At 46.5% G+C, this 16,981-nt stretch overlaps 6 non-coding genes and 1 pseudogene across 6 annotated transcripts; 2 read left to right on the top strand and 5 right to left on the bottom strand.

Moving 5' to 3' along the window:
* The first annotated feature begins 2,230 nt into the window (after positions 1-2,230).
* LOC148633523 (5S ribosomal RNA) lies at positions 2,231-2,349 on the top strand. The gene has a single exon (XR_015933900.1). It is a non-coding gene; the product is annotated as a 5S ribosomal RNA (ribosomal RNA).
* Positions 2,350-2,560: 211 nt separating this feature from the next.
* Positions 2,561-2,634, bottom strand: trnai-aau (transfer RNA isoleucine (anticodon AAU)). Its single transcript has one exon. It is a non-coding gene; the product is annotated as a tRNA-Ile (tRNA).
* Positions 2,635-3,191: 557 nt separating this feature from the next.
* trnag-gcc (transfer RNA glycine (anticodon GCC)) lies at positions 3,192-3,262 on the bottom strand. Its single transcript has one exon. It is a non-coding gene; the product is annotated as a tRNA-Gly (tRNA).
* A 214-nt stretch (positions 3,263-3,476) lies between these two features.
* On the bottom strand, positions 3,477-3,558 carry trnas-aga (transfer RNA serine (anticodon AGA)). Its single transcript has one exon. It is a non-coding gene; the product is annotated as a tRNA-Ser (tRNA).
* Positions 3,559-9,878: 6,320 nt separating this feature from the next.
* LOC148633519 (U4 spliceosomal RNA) lies at positions 9,879-9,958 on the bottom strand (annotated as a pseudogene).
* A 230-nt stretch (positions 9,959-10,188) lies between these two features.
* Positions 10,189-10,305, bottom strand: LOC148633518 (U5 spliceosomal RNA). Its single transcript, XR_015933919.1, has one exon. It is a non-coding gene; the product is annotated as a U5 spliceosomal RNA (small nuclear RNA).
* Positions 10,306-11,602: 1,297 nt separating this feature from the next.
* Positions 11,603-11,675, top strand: trnar-ccu (transfer RNA arginine (anticodon CCU)). The gene has a single exon. It is a non-coding gene; the product is annotated as a tRNA-Arg (tRNA).
* Positions 11,676-16,981: the final 5,306 nt, after the last annotated feature.

Below are 16,981 nucleotides of genomic sequence, written 5' to 3'. Positions count from 1 at the left end.
GAATGGGCCCCTGAGACGGTCATTTACCTGTTTCACAAATGATCGTATTTTACTAGAGATTCTGTTTGGGATTCAGATGTGCATTCGGACAGCAATCCCTTTCAAGAAATGATACGTTCTGGATGGGGTCAAAGGTGCTGGAACACTGTATTTAGGATGTGTTTGCAGTGATTGTGTGTCTCCTGCTTCAACGCAGTGATATATAGATGTGCTCCTGTAATTTATTGGTACAAGCCCAGGGCAGTAAGCAGTCTGAGGATTTATTTCCAGACGGCATAGAGCAGTGAAGCAGTGAAGTAGTGCAACACACTGGTTCATTATATTATTAGAATCTATTCTACTTAAATTATTACATTATACACAATTTGAGTTCATTTTAAAAAGTAAAAGGTAATGAAAGGAATGCATTTTCATAAGAAAGATAATACCGATATGCATGTGATAATCTTCCTTATATCATGTAGTGTGTCATTTGGACACTTTATGGGCTTGAAATACAAAGAAAATCATGTTCTATGGTACAAGATAAATACAAAACGTAAGCTTTTATTTTAATTAGATTTGTTTATAAAGCATAAGCAATCATTTATTACATTAATATATGTGAAAATGACATTTTAGCATCATAATATTACATAAAGGTCTCTAGCTTCAACACAGTGATATATATATATGCTCAGTGATTTATTGGTACATGCCCAGGTCAATAATCAGAATGAGGATTTATTTCCAGACGGGCTACAGGTAGTGTTGTGAAATACTTCAACACACTGGATAAAAACCAAAGAAATGAAGATATGTAGCAATCACATTGTAACAGGGGTGACAGTGACAGTGACTTAATGCTTATACTAGTGGACTTTTGGTACCTTTAGGGTACGGAGCGAGCCGCAGGGAAGGCTCGCTCCGTGCGCACACGTCCTTTCGATGCCAGTCCAACAAGTGCTCCGCATTAGCTGCGTCGGGGCTCCGGCGTGTCGCACCTCACCTCACCTCGCACTGCCCCCTCCTTGAATGTCTGCCGCTGGGCATGCCCTGCTCTCCTCCGCCTTATCTTATCGCGTGTGAGCACCGACAATGGCCACAATGCCGGGGAATGGCACCTGTAAAGTGTTAATTGGGGCACAGGAACAGCCCGTCTCGTCTCGGGGGGGGCGGCTTCAGAGACAATACAGCAAACACAGCGGGGCGGGGGAAGAAGACGACACCACACATGCGGGTACATTCAGCTCCGGCGGGAACGAGACATTTGTCGGTCTTTTCAAGTGCCAAGAGCCGAGCAATCCTTCACTTGTATCGTTTCTCCCCGGTGACTAGATCTGGCCCTGCGACTCTCGACTGGGCTCACCCCCGGGGCAGCCCAGCAGGTGTGAGCCTGGCCGGCACCCGGATGGGAGATTCCACCCCGGAAAAGCTCCGGTTGCTGCTGCTCCTGCAAGAGGTGTGACTGGGACCAGTAGGGAGCGTTCACCCTGCGGGCTGTGTGGCTCTCTTACGCCCCAGCCTCCTGATGGCGACACTCTGCTGCACAAACAGGCGCCGTCCTTCGGGGGAGGCGTCAAACCGAGGTCCCGACCCTCCTTGGTCATTAGGAAACCCCAGGGTGTCTCTCAAAAAGAGACGCCGGGGGTGTCCCTCTGGTGTTAGTGCTCCCCTTTACCCATCAGTCGGGGTCTCCTCCTAATCCCCGTCTCACCTGTAACAATCAATGACGAGGCCCCCCTGTCCGTGAGATTTAGTACTCGCGCAAGAGACCGGGGGAAGAGCGCGAACGCGGTCCCCCGCCCCCCACAAAGTGCGCGCTCCGGGTTCCCTCTCGGGGCCCTGCAACACAGCGGAAGGGCAGCGAGAAGGAGCCTCTTGCTCTGACGGCGCAAGGCCACAAGAGGGCGGAGGCGCCGCGCGCCCGGCCGACGTGTTGGACCGGTGCGCTTTACGTGCTGAAATAAACACGCGAAAGCCCCGAAATGTTTCCAGAGTGCTGTGCACTGGAGGTTTTTGTCTGGTGAAGACTTGCCTGGTGCTCCTCCGTGCAGATTGTTTGTCCTCCTCCAGTGCGGGACGAGCCAACACAAGGGAGCGCATTCGCCAACATCCAGGCACGCAATGCGATTTGGAAAGCAGCTCCTTTCCAAAGAGTTGCACACGAACGATCCTTCAGTCCCGCTCGGGGGGCACGGAGCCCCCGCCACACACAGCTTCAAGTAGCGAGTCAGGCGCCGGGGCTTTCGCTTACGGCCACACCACCCTGAACAAGCCTGATCTCGTCTGATCTCGGAAGCTAAGCAGGGTCGGGCCTGGTTAGTACTTGGATGGGAGTCCGCCTGGGAATACCAGGTGCTGTAAGCTTTTGCTCTCCCGGCCAGCAGGGGTCGCCGTTGGTGCCGTAGGCTTTGGGAGGAAAACCTGCAGGATGGAAAGGTGATCTATAGCCTCATCTCTAGAGATGTTTTGTTGCTGTGGCATGTGTGTGACCCATATTAAAAAAAAAAAACCAGTCTGTAAAACGAATATCGAAGCTGCCTCTAAATCTGCAAATGAAGATGAGTTGATAATCTTCTGGCCCGTACGGGGCTTGAACCCGTGACCTTGGCGTTATTAGCACCACGCTCTAACCAACTGAGCTAACCGGCCTCACGACAATACTCCTCTCTGTGCTGCAAAAAATCAAACTCAGGGAATTTCTTTTGCCCTCCTTTGAATAGAAAGCCGTGTAATTCAGTGTACGGGCTTTCTCGTGCAGTTTCATGGTTCTTGTAACCCAAATCCTGCATTGGCCTGAAGTGCCCCCCCATTTCACAGCATTTTTCAGCTGATTTAAAATGTACCTAAAGGAGAAGCATTATTGAAGACCATCAATTACCAAGAGCTTTTGTCAAAGGTTTTGGTGGTCATTTTGAATGACCACAGAGCGCTGTGACCTCGGTTTTACATCTCATCCAAAAGTCAGCGCCCTTTTACAACACAGCATCTCCGTCACTATACTGGGGCATTGGGACCCGCACAGACCTCAGGGTGAGCGCCCCCCCGCCGGCACCATTAACACCGCTTCCAGCTGGAAGCTTTGTTTTTCCCTGTAGCTCACCCTCATCCGGGTACTGACCTGGCTCACACCTGCTTAGCTTCAGTGGGTTTTCAGTTGCGAGTTGCAAGGGGATGCAAGTGATGGAGCCGCTTGCTGCAAAAGCCACTGCATTGGCCGGGAATCGAACCCGAGCCTCCCGCGTGGCAGGCGAGAATTCTACCACTGAACCACCAATGCTCAGTGCCTGGGCCTTCAAAAAAAGATGCTTTTTTGGTGCTCTGTGCAAACCGCGTCGACATCCGCTTCCAGCTGCAAAATGCCATTCACGGACGCTGAAGAACTTATTTCCAAGGCAGCGGGTACAAGCGATTGGGCGTTTTAAAACCACCAGGAACAGCAAAGAGGCGCGCTTCTTTGCTTGCGCCGAAACACACCGACTGGAGGCGGACAACGTAGTCGGCAGGATTCGAACCTGCGCGGGGAGACCCCAATGGATTTCTAGTCCATCGCCTTAACCACTCGGCCACGACTACACCAAGCCTCACCGCCCCTGCGTTCTTGCTACAATCTTACCTGGATCAAGAGGCGCCGGCGGAAGCCTATTTCAAAGTCGTTCTCCGTTTCAAAAAAACATTTCCAAAATACAAGCCTTGCAGACAGACACGCCTCAGAGGACTTAAGGGTGGCTTCATGTCGGAATGATAAAGTCTCCCCGTCCGGACATGAAAATGCCACTTTGTTACACACAAAAAAAGAATCAACAACAGAGAAATGCCCACAAGCATTTGAAAAGCCGCACCACGTCGCACTTGAAATAGCTCTTACATTAGTGGTAGACGCAGGAATCGCCTTTTTATTTACGCTCTTACCAACGCGATGGAAAGCAAAACAAAGCAAAGCAGAGCAAAACAAAACGAACAAACGAAAACCCTCACGTCCCACACTTGCATATAAGGCCATTACGTGCCCAAGCGGTATTGTATGTCATCCTAGCACTGCAGCCCGGGGCGTACGGTATATGGGAACGAGCACACGCCACGAATCGTCTCGAATCACTCCCTACAGCTGTAAGGCACCTTGAAGCGTGCACCCCCAACATTCTTCTTTGCGCATCTGTGAAAGGTAAACTCTTGAGCAAACTCTGAACCAGCTCTAAGGAAACTAATCCGATTAGACGTTACTTTGACTCATCTTTTTACGCTCAGTGCTGGATTGCTCAAACTCCAGCTAGGTTTAGGGTTAGCATTCCCACGCTACTTAGACACTTTGTTTACGCTCAGTGCTGGATTTTGGGAACTTCAGGACGAGTGGGAATTTTCTCCTAACTGTCCATTCTGTTTTGTTTTGGAGACTCTTGGCTGCCTGTGTTGTTCAGTGCAGCCAGCGTGAAGGAAACATTTTCCAAAACTGTGTCAGCTCAAAAGTTGTAAGAAAACCTCTCCAGCTGCTTTAACTCTCTTCATTATTGTCATTTAATGTGACACTCGATGTATAACTGGAGCCTCACATATGCAAATGGTGAGGCTCCAGTTCGACACCCAGTTCGACACCACTTTACAGTATATGACAAAAGCATGGCAGACTGTGCCGGACCGGCAGATAACTTCCGCTTATTTTTACCATATTAAACATTGGAAATCCAACCACTTGCATTTGTGACACTTGATTTTGGCTCCACCTAAGACACTCTTAAAACTTCAAACACTTTTCTCTTCTCCCGCAACACTCTTGTCTGTCGGCACTATGTGGCAGCGTTGCATGACAACCCATCTCATCACGGAAAGGCACCTAACAGCTTTGGTAAGAGAGTAGAATTACCTGAAGAACTGCTTTCCATGGAAGCAGGACCAAGCGATGTAGCATTTTTATAGTACCAGGAAAGGAGAAGCAGCACTTCGCCTTTGCCGCACAGGCACAAGGCGACATGTGGCAGACGCCGTAGTCGGCAGGATTCGAACCTGAGCGGGGAGTCCCCATAGGATTTCAAGTCCATCGCCTTAACTACTCGACCACGACTACAGCGAGCTCACCGCCACCGCATTCCTCCTATAATCTAACACGGAGTGCGAGGTGGCTGCGGAAACTTTTTTAAAGTCGCTCTCCGTTAAAAACAAAATACCTTTCGCAAGATACATGCCGGCAGACAGACACGCCTCAGAGGGTTTAAGGCTGGCTTCACGTTCAAATGATAAAGTCTCCCCGTCCGGATGTCAAAATGCAACTTTGGCAGACAGAAAAAACATCAACAAACCACAAATGTGGACAAGGATTTTACAAGCTGCATCACACTGCACTTTCCAAAGCATTTACATTCCTGTTAGACGCAGGAATTGCCTTTGATTTGCGCGCTTACGAACGCCATGGAAAACGAAACAAAACTAAAGCCCTCAGCTCCTACACTTGATTATAATGCCGTTACGTGTCGAAGCAGGAATTTACGTCATCCTACCACTGCAACACGGGGAATAGAGGGAAATGAGCACACGCTACGTACGTCTCAATCACGCCCTAGAGTCATAAGGCGCATTGAAGGGTGCACCCCCATCATTAATCGTTGCGCCTCTGTGAAAGGAAAGCTCTTGAGCAGTCTTTGAAACAGCTCGGATGAAACACTTGATTGCTTCCATGTGCATCTGGAGCCCATTTCTTATTTTCACTTCACGCCGCCCAAAGCATTTCTAAAACATGAGATTCGCGTTTGGGAATGCGCCCTGCCCTACGAATAAAACAGGTCTACGGGTCTGAAACCTCCTCCACGGAAAACAGTTCTGTTGCGCTTTTGATTAAAGGGAGATTCGCTGTTCTTACTTTTTGATGACATAACACCCAAAGGGGCTTCTTTGGAGCTGGATTCCAACCAGCATCCTAAAGTTTCTTGGCGGTATCCTTTACAGTCCTCTGTTCGGTCGACAAGGGACAGAAGGGGGCAGCTTTCCTAACACACACAGTGCAATGTACTGTAGTGTTCCCGTTCATTGAATTCGCAGTTCTGCATCAGACCTCTAACTCGTTTCCTTAGCTTGGATTTAAGCCATGAAGCAGGCTTCTAGTGTATAAACGTCTAGAGGAATCACAAACTAATTGAGAGGCCATCATCCCAGGGGGAACTGACAAAGTCTATCCCTAAACACCTAGCGCAGTCTCTCGAGAGACTGTCAAAAATCGCTTTCTCCGTTTGCGTTGCAAGTAAGTGAAAACACAGTCTCAAACCAGAGCCACTTGGGAGCAGCGGCACGTAAATACTGTTACTGTCACTGCTCGATACTGACATTAGCCTACTATACCATGTTCAGCCACCGCTAGGAAATGTACGGCTCTAGTACCGGAGCAAACAACAGGAGGGCCAAAGGCGCACAGGCACACGTGTCAGACATGGAGAGCGACAAGGATGGGATTCAACCCCATGTGTGTGGAGCACAACGGATTAGCAGTCCATCGCCTTAACCACTCGGCCAACTCATCAACGAAACTGGGCTGTCCTGACATGGGTTGGCGCACTCCAGTTGATCTTTTTCTTTTTTTTCCCTCATACTCGAGGGTCATTTTCCTGTTCCACATGCGATTTCAACATTTTCCTTGGGAGATGTCAAGCCAGCAAGCCACTGCTGTGGTTCAGTGGCCAGTGTGGAGTTCAGTGGCCCTGTTGTACACAGAAAGCACATTGAGCTCCTTGGACATGAAAAGTTCCAGATAAAAGCCATTTGTCATCCTTTCTCTTGGTGTCGATGTTGCTATTGTATGTAAAGGTGGCAACTTGCTCAGCGAGCAGGCGGAGCACACACCGAATGCAGATGTGTCTGAGTGGTGTGTCCAAGTGGCTGCAAAAGGACAGCACTCCTGGGGTGCCGTGGCTTAGTTGGTTAAAGCGCCTGTCTAGTAAACAGAAAATCCTGGGTCCGAATCCCAGCGGTGCCTTTTTTTGTTCTGTGTTCTCGAACAGAACTGGTCAGTATGGACAACCGCATACGTCTAGACTTAATTAAATGCAAGTATTCATTTCCTGTCTTGAACGACTTGTTTTTCTTAAAATGGATGCAACTTGCAAAACATGAAATACAAACCTCGCTAATCAGCGCTCACGGCTGGCAAAAAAAAAAGAAGTCAGCAATGTTTTTTTCTTTAACCTTAAGCCTGCTAATGGAGAAGAAACTAGTCGCCACATCACATACATCCGTTTTAACGATAAGAAGGTAACAACTATCCTCACTCCAGAGTAAATCTCACGTTGAGGGCATATTTTTTTCCACTTTACCATGAGTCGGGCTCAGCTGCAGAGAGGCGAGAGCAGAGCAATGAGGTCAGGGGGACAGGGGAGTCACACGCTGGCGGTTTGAACACGCGGAAGATCACTGAGGGATCCACAGTATGTGGACCCTCCATGCGCCATCATTCCACACTCCAGACTCTGAATCCTGCCATCCGAGTTAAGATCTCGGCGGAACCGGAGGCGCAGTTCTTTCTTAAAACGTAATCTGGTGAGCATTTCTAGAATCGTACTTGTATAGATGCAGCCTTTAATGTGTTGCTAGGTTAAAATTTATGACTTCTTGAACTTCAGTAGGCAACTGCCCTCTTGATTTCGGATTTAATTTCTTTATTACAGGGGCGCTTTTATGATGACAGAGTCATGTTCAGGTACTTTGCTTGATGGAGGAAGCTCATTTCGGACTCTGTGATCTGCTCACCTGGAAAGGTCTGCTGTACTACTACAAGAGAGAAGTAGAGTCTGGAGGAAGGGACAATTTTATGATGCTTTGGAAGGTAATGTTTTTTTTTTCTTTGAAATCGAAATGAATCAGAATATCAGTGCAAAAGACAAACTCTTGGTTTGGTTTAAAGAGATATGGTTTTAAAACAGACAAAATGTAGAAAACAGGTGTTTCTCACTTTTGGAAAAGAATGGACCGGGGGTAATATTTTACTAGTTGCAGTGCTAAGCTCACTGGGTTACAGTCCTGCAGTGTTACACCAGGGCCAGTGGTGCAATGGATAATGTGTCTGACTATGGATTAGGAGTTTGGAGGTTTGACTCCTGCCTGGCGCTGGTTGTTTTTAAACACATCAGCCTACTCCCTAAGTAGCCTGTGCTACTTACTGCATTGTAATCGTACCCAGTAAGAGATTTCCTTCATGTAAATGAACTGCACCTGACAGCTTTAGAAAAACACCTGGGCTCAGTACGGTGCTGAGAGCTCAAGTTGTGTATAATGTAATAATTTAGGTAGAATAGATTCTAATAATATAATGATCCAGTGTGCTGCACTACTTCACTGTTTCACTGCTCTATGCCGTCTGGAAATAAATCCTCAGACTACTTACTGCCCTGGGCATGTACCAATAAATTACAGGAGCACATCTATATATCACTGCGTTGAAGCAGGAGACACAATCACTGCAAACACATCCTAAATACAGTGTTCCAGCACCTTTGACCTCATCCAGAACGTATCATTTCTTGAAAGGAATTGCTGTCCGAATGCACATCTGAATCCCAAACAGAATCTCTAGTAAAATACGATCATTTGTGAAACAGGTAAATGTCTTAGGGGCCCATTCCTCATTCTCAAGACACATGTATGCAGTACGTACACCATGCATTGAGCAATAGGGATTAAAGACACCACAGGTAAGGTTAGAAGACATTCTGACTATATTCTAAAATTTTGGACTCATATTCTTATGATGGCAGACATGATGCTGTGTTTAAAACCGGGGTTAATGGACATTATATGACTGTCAATTCTGTTTTGTTTTGGAGACTCTTGGCTGCCTATGTGGTACAGTGCAGCGTGAAGAAAACATTTTCCAAAACTGTGTCAGCTCAAAAGTTGTAAGAAAACCTTTCCAGCTGCTTTAACTCTCTTCATTTTTGTCATTTAATTGTCTGTCGGCACTATGTAGCAGCATTGCATGACAACCCATCTCACCACGGAAAGGAACCTAACAGCTTTTGTAAGAGAGGAGAAAAGGACCTGGCCCGTACAGGACTCGAACCCACAACCTTGGTGTTATTAGCTCTAACCAACTGAGCTAACCAGCCTCACGACAGCAATCCTCTCTGTGCTGCAAAAAATCGAACTCAGGGAATTTCTTTTGCCCTCCTTTGAATTGAAAGCCGTGTAATTCAGTGTACGGGCTTTCTCGTGCAGTTTTATAGTTCTTGTAACCCAAATCCTACACTGGCGTGAAGTGACCCCCCATTTCACAGCATTTTTCAGCTGATTTAAAATGTACCTAAAGGAGAAGCATTATTGAAGACCATCAATTACCAAGAGCTTTTGTCAAAGGTTTTGGTGGTCATTTTTAATGACCACAGAGCGCTGTGACCTCGGTTTTACATCTCATCCAAGAGACAGCGCCCTTTTACAACACAGCGTCTCCGTCACTATGCTGGGGGATTGGGACCCGCACAGACCTCAGGGTGAGCGCCCCCCCACCGGCACCATTAACACCGCTTCCAGCTGGAAACTTTGTTTTTCCCTGTAGCTCACCCTCATCCGGGTACTGACCTGGCTAACACCTGTTTTGCTTCAGTGGGTTTTCAGTTGCGAGTTGCAAGGGGATGCAAGTGATGGAGCCACTCGCTGCAAAAGCCACTGCTTTGGCTGGGAATCGAACCAGAGCTTCCCGCATGGGAAGCGAGAATTCTACCACTGAACCAACAATGCTCACTGCCCAGTCCTTCAAAAAAGACGTTTTTTTGGTGCTCTGTTAAAAAAGCGTCGACATTACCTCTTTCAAAAGGCTTCACTTTCCTAGTCACATTCCAAGGCTCATTGAACCCGGGCTGTTTCCTCCAGCGGTATAGTATTGCAGTTAGACAGCACGATGCCTGCAAGACTATGTCACGCTCTGACGAGAAAAGTTTTCAACTAGCAATAATCGTGCCTCGGCTAAACCTCACAGGCTACGATACTGCCACTGCACAAAGCTGACGGTTGCCAGGCAACCGCGGGGATCCTATGGAAATCGTTATCAATCGTCTCATGGCATGTCGTTGCTGTAACGCTTCATATTTGCGGCCGGACACTTCCCGCCTCCCAGAGGAAAGAGCGCCAATCAGACAGGCGGAGACCGAGGACTCGCAGAGCAGATGGCCACAGTCGCCGTAATAAGAGCGATTGTGAGCGGTTTTGCTTTCTCTCTTTGACCAGCCCAGCTGCGCCCCACCCGAAGGCAGGGAAGCACAAAAATTGTATGGAACTCATTCATGCTCCTTTACTTGGAAATCTTTAGTAAAAGGCAAAAGATTTGTACGAGATGAAGAGAAACCAGAGTGCGTGGCTGGACAGCTGCAGGAGCCCAGGCCGCCTTCAAGGCCTCTGCCCTGCCGGTCGTGGTTGGCAATGCACCTGGCCTTACAAACGAGCCAGTGGGGCCCGTTCAGCTCCGGGCTCATCGCCTGCGGCTCTCGGCTTACCTGGCAGGGGAGATACCTTGATCAGCCTGTAGTTGGAGTAGTTGGATTGTTTTCTTGTTTTGTTTTGCGCGCTTACGAACGCCATGGAAAACGAAACAAAACTAAAGCCCTCGGCTCCTCCACTTGATTATAATCCCGTTACGTGTCGAAGCAGGAATTTACGTCATCCTACCACTGTAACACGGGGAATAGAGGGAAATGAGCACAAGCTACGAATTGTCTCAATCACTCCCTACAGTAGTAAGACGCCTGGAAGCGTGCACCCCCATCATTAATCTTTGCGCATCTGTGCAAGGTAAACTCTGGAGCAGTCTCTGAAACTGCTCAAAGGAAACACGTGATTGATTCCATGTGCATCTGGGGTTCATTTCTTATTTACATTTAATTCAAGGGAAAGGCTTGGGTCAGTTTCAGACGGCCTCCAACAGCGAGATTCAAGCGCCCCACCTTCAGCCCAATCTGCGCCGCCAGAACGCCAACGGCTCCTCTGGTCTCCGGGGTGCGGTTGTGACCCCGTAACCTAAAGTGTTGGTGGCAGACAAATGGAGACTAACAGGTGATGTCCTAGGACATGACTACATTGTGACACTCGGTGGGGATGGTGACCATTGCTTGGAAAAGAGTGCGAGGCCCCTTTAGAAAAACATTTTGTTAACAGGCATTCTGCCTCAGCCTAAACACCTATAGCTTGCAAAGCGCATGCTATTAGACAGGCACCTCTGCAAGACCTTAAGAGTCTCTTAAACTAGTGATAGTAAGGTGTTCCCAATGGGCGATGTTTGGCTTTCAAATCATCTCTCTGTGGAAGCGCCGAGATGCAGCTGTTTAAGGCTTAGAAGCAGCTGACTGTTTCACTACCTAGCTGATTACTGTCAGTCAGGGAGCTCAGAGGTGAAAAGCCTGTCTGAGAGACAATTCGCCGTCAATCAGTTCAATATGTTCCGTACCAGCTCGGCGCACCTGAGATCATCTTGGTAGCCGTGTAGCTCAGATGAGTGAGAGCGTGTGTGTGTGTACCACCGTGATTGGATGCCGGTCCTTCTCAGGTCACAGTAAACCTTCTGCTGCCTAACTTTCCTAATTTTGGGGATCCCTTTGAAAAAGCAAAGGAAAAAAAAAACTGGCTCTTCATCAGCGTGATTGACCCAACCCAGTGTGCCCCAGTGGCCTAATGGATAAGGCACTGGCCTCCTAAGCCAGGGATTGTGGGTTCGAGTCCCATCTGGGGTGCTCCTGTCCCTTTTTGAGTGTACAAATGTCCTTGTGATTTGTGAAGCTGCAACCCCACCTTACTCAGTGAGCGTCTCTGCTTTTCTCTCACATACAGTTGGGAGAAAAACTTTTGTAAACAGCCCTTTGGAATGATGTGGATTTCTGCATGAATGGCTCCTAACATGTGATCTTATCTTTATCTAAGTCATAATAATTAATAAAGAGAGTCTGATTTAACAAACAACACACGCCCAACATTTGACATTGCTGTTTCTTTATTGACCAAATGGTTTAAACAATCAAGGTCATTGATGGAAAAAGTACGTGAACCCTTATATTAAGGAGCTAGTGGAACCTCCTTTATGACAAAAACCTCAACCCCCACTTTCTGTAGCGGCTGGTCAGACCTGAGCAGCGGTTAGGAGGTATTTTGGCCTATTCCTCTATGAAAAACTGTTTCAGTTCATGTATATTTTTGGGATGTCTTGCACTGAACGGCCTGCTTCAGATCACGGCACAGCACTTCAATGTTCTCCTGTTCAGATTTCTTCTTATGGTGGACTCATAAACACAGACATAAGACAAAGTCAACCACCTGTTCGCTAGATCCCATCCCCACTCAGCTAGTCAAAGATTCCCTCGAAGGACTGGCAGGACCTATAATTAGTATGATGAATGCATCGCTTGCGTCAGGCGTTGTACCTGATCAATTTAAGGTAGCGGTTGTTAGACCGCTCCTTAAGAAGTCAAATTTGGATCCACAAGTTCTTAACAACTACAGGCCTGTCTCAAAGGTCCCATTTCAATCTAAAAGTCTTGGGAGAATAGTTGTTGCCCAACGTCAATCGTATCTGGATTCAAATAATATACTTGAGAAATTTCAGTCTGGTTTCTGAAACTGCATTAACAAGAGTCGTAAATGATATTCTCTTAGCTACTGATGCGGGGAATGCAACAGTGCTTGTGCTTCTAGATCTTAGAGCTGCCTTTGACACGGTTGACCTCTCTGTTTTGTTACACAGGCTTGAGTTTGAGGTTGGCTTATCTGGAACCGTCCTTCAGTGGTTTACTTCACATTTAACTCATCGTTTTCATTATGTTCAAATATCTAATAATTGTACTGCTTCATCAATGTCACCAGTTCAATTTGGGGTACCAGAAGATCAGTGCTGGGACCAATATTGCTCTCTCTCTCTACATGCTGCTGCTAGGTAGGATAATATGAAAAAATAATATGAACTTTCATTCATATGCTGATGACACTCAAATAAACATTTTGTTTACACCAAACGACAACTCTTCTATTATCAGTTTAGTTAAATGCATTAAGGAAGGAAATACTTGGATGTGTGAAAACTTTTTGTTACTCAACTCTGAGAAAAATGAGGATCTGTTGATCGGAGGCAACAATACTGATAGGACTACTATAACTTCAGCACTTAACTCAGAGGATTTAAACATTTGCCTCAAAGAGACAGCACGTAACCTAGGCGGCATATTAGACACAAGGCTCTTAACAACTTGCATTGTTAAGTGCCTTGGGACAACCTTGTTGTGAAAGGCGCTATATAGAAATACATTGATTTGAATTGAATTGACAATGTAAAATGTTGTGTGTTGTTTGTTAAACAAGACTGTCTTTATTTATCAAAAAATAAAAGGAATTTGCTAGGAATGCAAACGTTTGGTTGCGCTTCTTCATGCTGCTTCGTCGGCATGAGTGGAGCTTTTTAAACATCTGTACTTACTGTGCCCCATAAGAAATCGTTTGTCCCCGTTCAAAAGAGATTGTGCGATGTCCTGCAGTGTTCGCAAAGCAAACCTTTGACAGTTTGAAAAGAGGAATTTATTCTGCTTCCTGTGTGTGCAGTAGTTACAAAGTTGAACGTCTTTACACGATTTGCTGCAGTTTTCAGTGGGCGGGCTTTGTCAGATGGCTTGGAAAAACGCACTGTGTTTCGGCTTGGGAAACATCATGAGAAGTGTCCTGCATGTTTTCTGTGTATAGCTGTCTTTTAACGCATACAGAATTCATTCGAAATCATTGATTTCTCCAATTAACAAGGGTCCCTTAAAGGATGAGTCAAAGTAACGTCTAATCGGATTAGTTTCCTTAGAGCTGGTTCAGAGTTTCCTCAAGAGTTTACCTTACACAGATGCGCAAAGAAGAATGTTGGGGGTGCACGCTTCAAGGTGCCTTACAGCTGTAGGGAGTGATTCGAGATGATTCGTGGCGTGTGCTCGTTCCCATATACCGTACGCCCCGGGGTGCAGTGCTAGGATGACGTACAATACCGCTTGGGCACATAACGGCGTTATATGCAAGTGCGGGACGTGAGGGTTTTCGTTTGTTCATTTTGTTTTGCTCTGCTTTGCTTTGTTTCATGGTCAAGAGGCGTAAGGTAAGTCGTAATCCAGGGAGAACACTGGTGGCAAACAGTCCAAGGTGAGAGGCGAGGTCCAAAGTCAAAAAGGCAGAAGGGGAGTCCAATATCCAGAATAAACGAGGTAATGGAAAAAACGCCAGGTAGAGCTCTCAAGGAGTAGACTCAATACCAGCGGGAAGCAGGTAAAGATGGTAAAAATAGCACTGCGTACCGCACGGTGGAGTGTGTGCAGGTGGGTTAACTCGTGCGGCGGCGTTTGTTAATAATCACCCGCTGCTGGTGCTGTTTAGATTGCTTAAGAGTTGGTCTTAACTGCCTGGCGGTCATGACAAGCTCCTCTTTAAGCTGTGGTTTAGTTTTGCATTCATGTGTTTCTAGAGCAGTTATTTATGGGGGTGGGTGGGTCTTTCACAGAGGCTCAGGACAAATCCCCTGCATGAAAGTCTACTGTGTGCGTTCAAACAGTCACAGGTCAAGAGCCAGGCAGGAGGACAATGGACAGAAGAAGCAACGAACTAAAAATAAAAGAACGAATATGAAAAAGCCACCATCTTTTTCTTTTTGACATTTTCCGACTTTCATGCAAGCCAGGACAAAGTTGCTCGTAGCTACTTGTGGATTCAAATACTCTATCGAGTGCTTTGATGAGTTTTTGCAATTTGATTGTCGTCCTGTCAGCCTGTTTCTGTTTTTCTTTTCAATCTAGTGATGGAAAGTAAGAGGGAAATGATGGAGCAATCAATAACTGCTCCGGAAAAATGGCAGAAAGAAATGGCCCGTCACTAAGGACATTTGTGAAGCAGAGGAGTGACATCACCACAAAGGCGACACATTCTGCTGATGGTTTTGGTGAATAATGATTGAGGCGCGTTAAGAGAAAGGTAGCTGTGTCAGCATGCGTAGGCTGCAAAGGATAAAGCAAAGGTTTACTCCATGCTGAAAAGAGAAGAAAAGAAGCACAACGTTTCGGCTGTGGAGTCTTCTGTGCCATCTTCTTTAGCGATGGTGATGATGTTTACATTGGAAAAACTGAGACACGCATACTGGAGGGGCTTGAACCACCAACTTTTCAGCACCACAGAGTCTGACAGTCTTTTGTGCGCCCTACATTTGCAGGTTTATGGTCAAAGAAAACAATCACTTGCGCTTCTTGCAGCCGGCAATCTTTTTCCACTGACAACCAAGAAATGGATTTCATCTTTCACAAGCTGTATGGATTTCTTCAAAAACAAGTTATTCCAGAAAGGAAATGAATTCTTGCATTAAACTGAACCAAGCTGTACATGTTTGTCTGAAATGAGACATTCGGCACAACAAGACACGGAGAGAGGCACCGCTGGTATTCAGACCAGGGATCGCCTGCTTACTAGGCAGGCACTTTAAGCCACTAGGGAACAGCGCCAGCGGAGCACCGCGCTTTTACAGACACTTGGATTTGGGTTTTTTTCATTTATGTTTGTGGACCTTCACCATTTGAGGAAGTGAGTTAGATAAGAAAGTTACAGGTATGGTGAGCAATGACTAACAAAGGCACGTACTGCATATTCCTTACAGAAGAGTAAGCAATTTGTTCTAAAAAACACCGGCTAAAGTCCAACATCGTTAGCAATCTTATTACTTAAATAGAATAAACATCAATAAACTGTAAGGTGCTGGTACATGCGAGTAGATTTGATCTTCTATTAAACAAAAATGCAATTACAGCTCTAAAAAGGTCAACCTAGACTTCTGTAACAGATCTGTTCAGGTCATCGCTGTTCCTCTGACCTTGTGAGTCTTTGGAATTTTAAAAGTGTATTTTGCTTGCCTTTCATGTGGTCTGTGTACAAGTCACTGTGGCGTATGCGGTCCTACACAGCCTTGCTATAGACGTGACGAGCCTCCGCTATGTTGCAATGGAGAACAGGTTCAGTACGGAGCTGCCGAGAAAATTCAGCTGGAAAGCTCGTTGCAGAAAAGCATCGTTATCTGCGTCCAGCTGCAAAGCGTCACTCGTGGGTGCTGAAGAATCGATTTCACAGGCTGCGGGTATAGGCGATTTAGAGTGTTAAAGGTCCCAGCGAAAACAAAACAGCGCTGGTCCTTTTTCATGCACGCACGAGAGCAAATGCAAAGGATTTGAACCTGCGCAGGGAGACCCAAACAGATTTTAAGTGTGTTGCCTTAACCACTCGGCCACGATTACAGTAAGTACGCCAGCTGTTGGCTTCTTGCTACAATCGAACAAGGAGTGCAAGGCGGCGGCGGCAACTTTTTTCAAGTTCGCTCTCCGTTTAAGAAACCTTTTACGCCATACGTGTAAGCAGACACACACCTCAGAGTACTTAAGGGTGGCTTCAAGTTGGAATGATAAAGTCTCCCCGTTCGGACATGAAAATAGAACTTTCTTAGACAGAAAGAAATCAACAACGGAGACATGTGGATGACGATTTCAGTCACTGCACTTTGAATAGCATTTTTACTCGAGTTACAGGAGATGCCCGAATGGCCCTTGACCTACGCTCTTACGAATGACTTGGAACATTCAAAGAGAACAGCCCTCAAGTCCTGCGGTTTATTATAATGCTGTTGCGTGTCGAGGCAGTATTTGACTCCGTCCTACCGTTGAGACAGGGGGCGTACTGTAAATGAACTGCACCTGACAGCTTTAGAAAAACACCTGGGCTCAGTACGGTGCTGAGAGCTCAGCGTTGCTGTTGTTCTTATTAGCACGCACTGCATCGGCTATGACCCGAACTTTTCAATTATTCCGATCAGTAAGTCAACACGTAGTCCACATGAAAGGTAGAAATATTCTCTTGTCTGTCTCATGTTTTTATAGAACTGAATGTCCCTGACAATGTACTGTTAGTTTTAATTGAAGAACGGCATCTGTGTTCAAATATAAAAAATATAAAAAAAACGCTGGCGGTTTAAACACGCGGAAGAAAACTGAGG

Source organism: Lepisosteus platostomus, unplaced genomic scaffold (genome assembly GCF_059453375.1).
Source record: "Lepisosteus platostomus isolate fLepPlt1 unplaced genomic scaffold, fLepPlt1.hap1 Scaffold_46_H1, whole genome shotgun sequence".
Lineage (NCBI taxonomy): Eukaryota > Metazoa > Chordata > Actinopteri > Semionotiformes > Lepisosteidae > Lepisosteus > Lepisosteus platostomus.
Note: the sequence above shows the minus strand (reverse complement) of the source record. Positions and strands in the feature narration are given on the sequence as shown.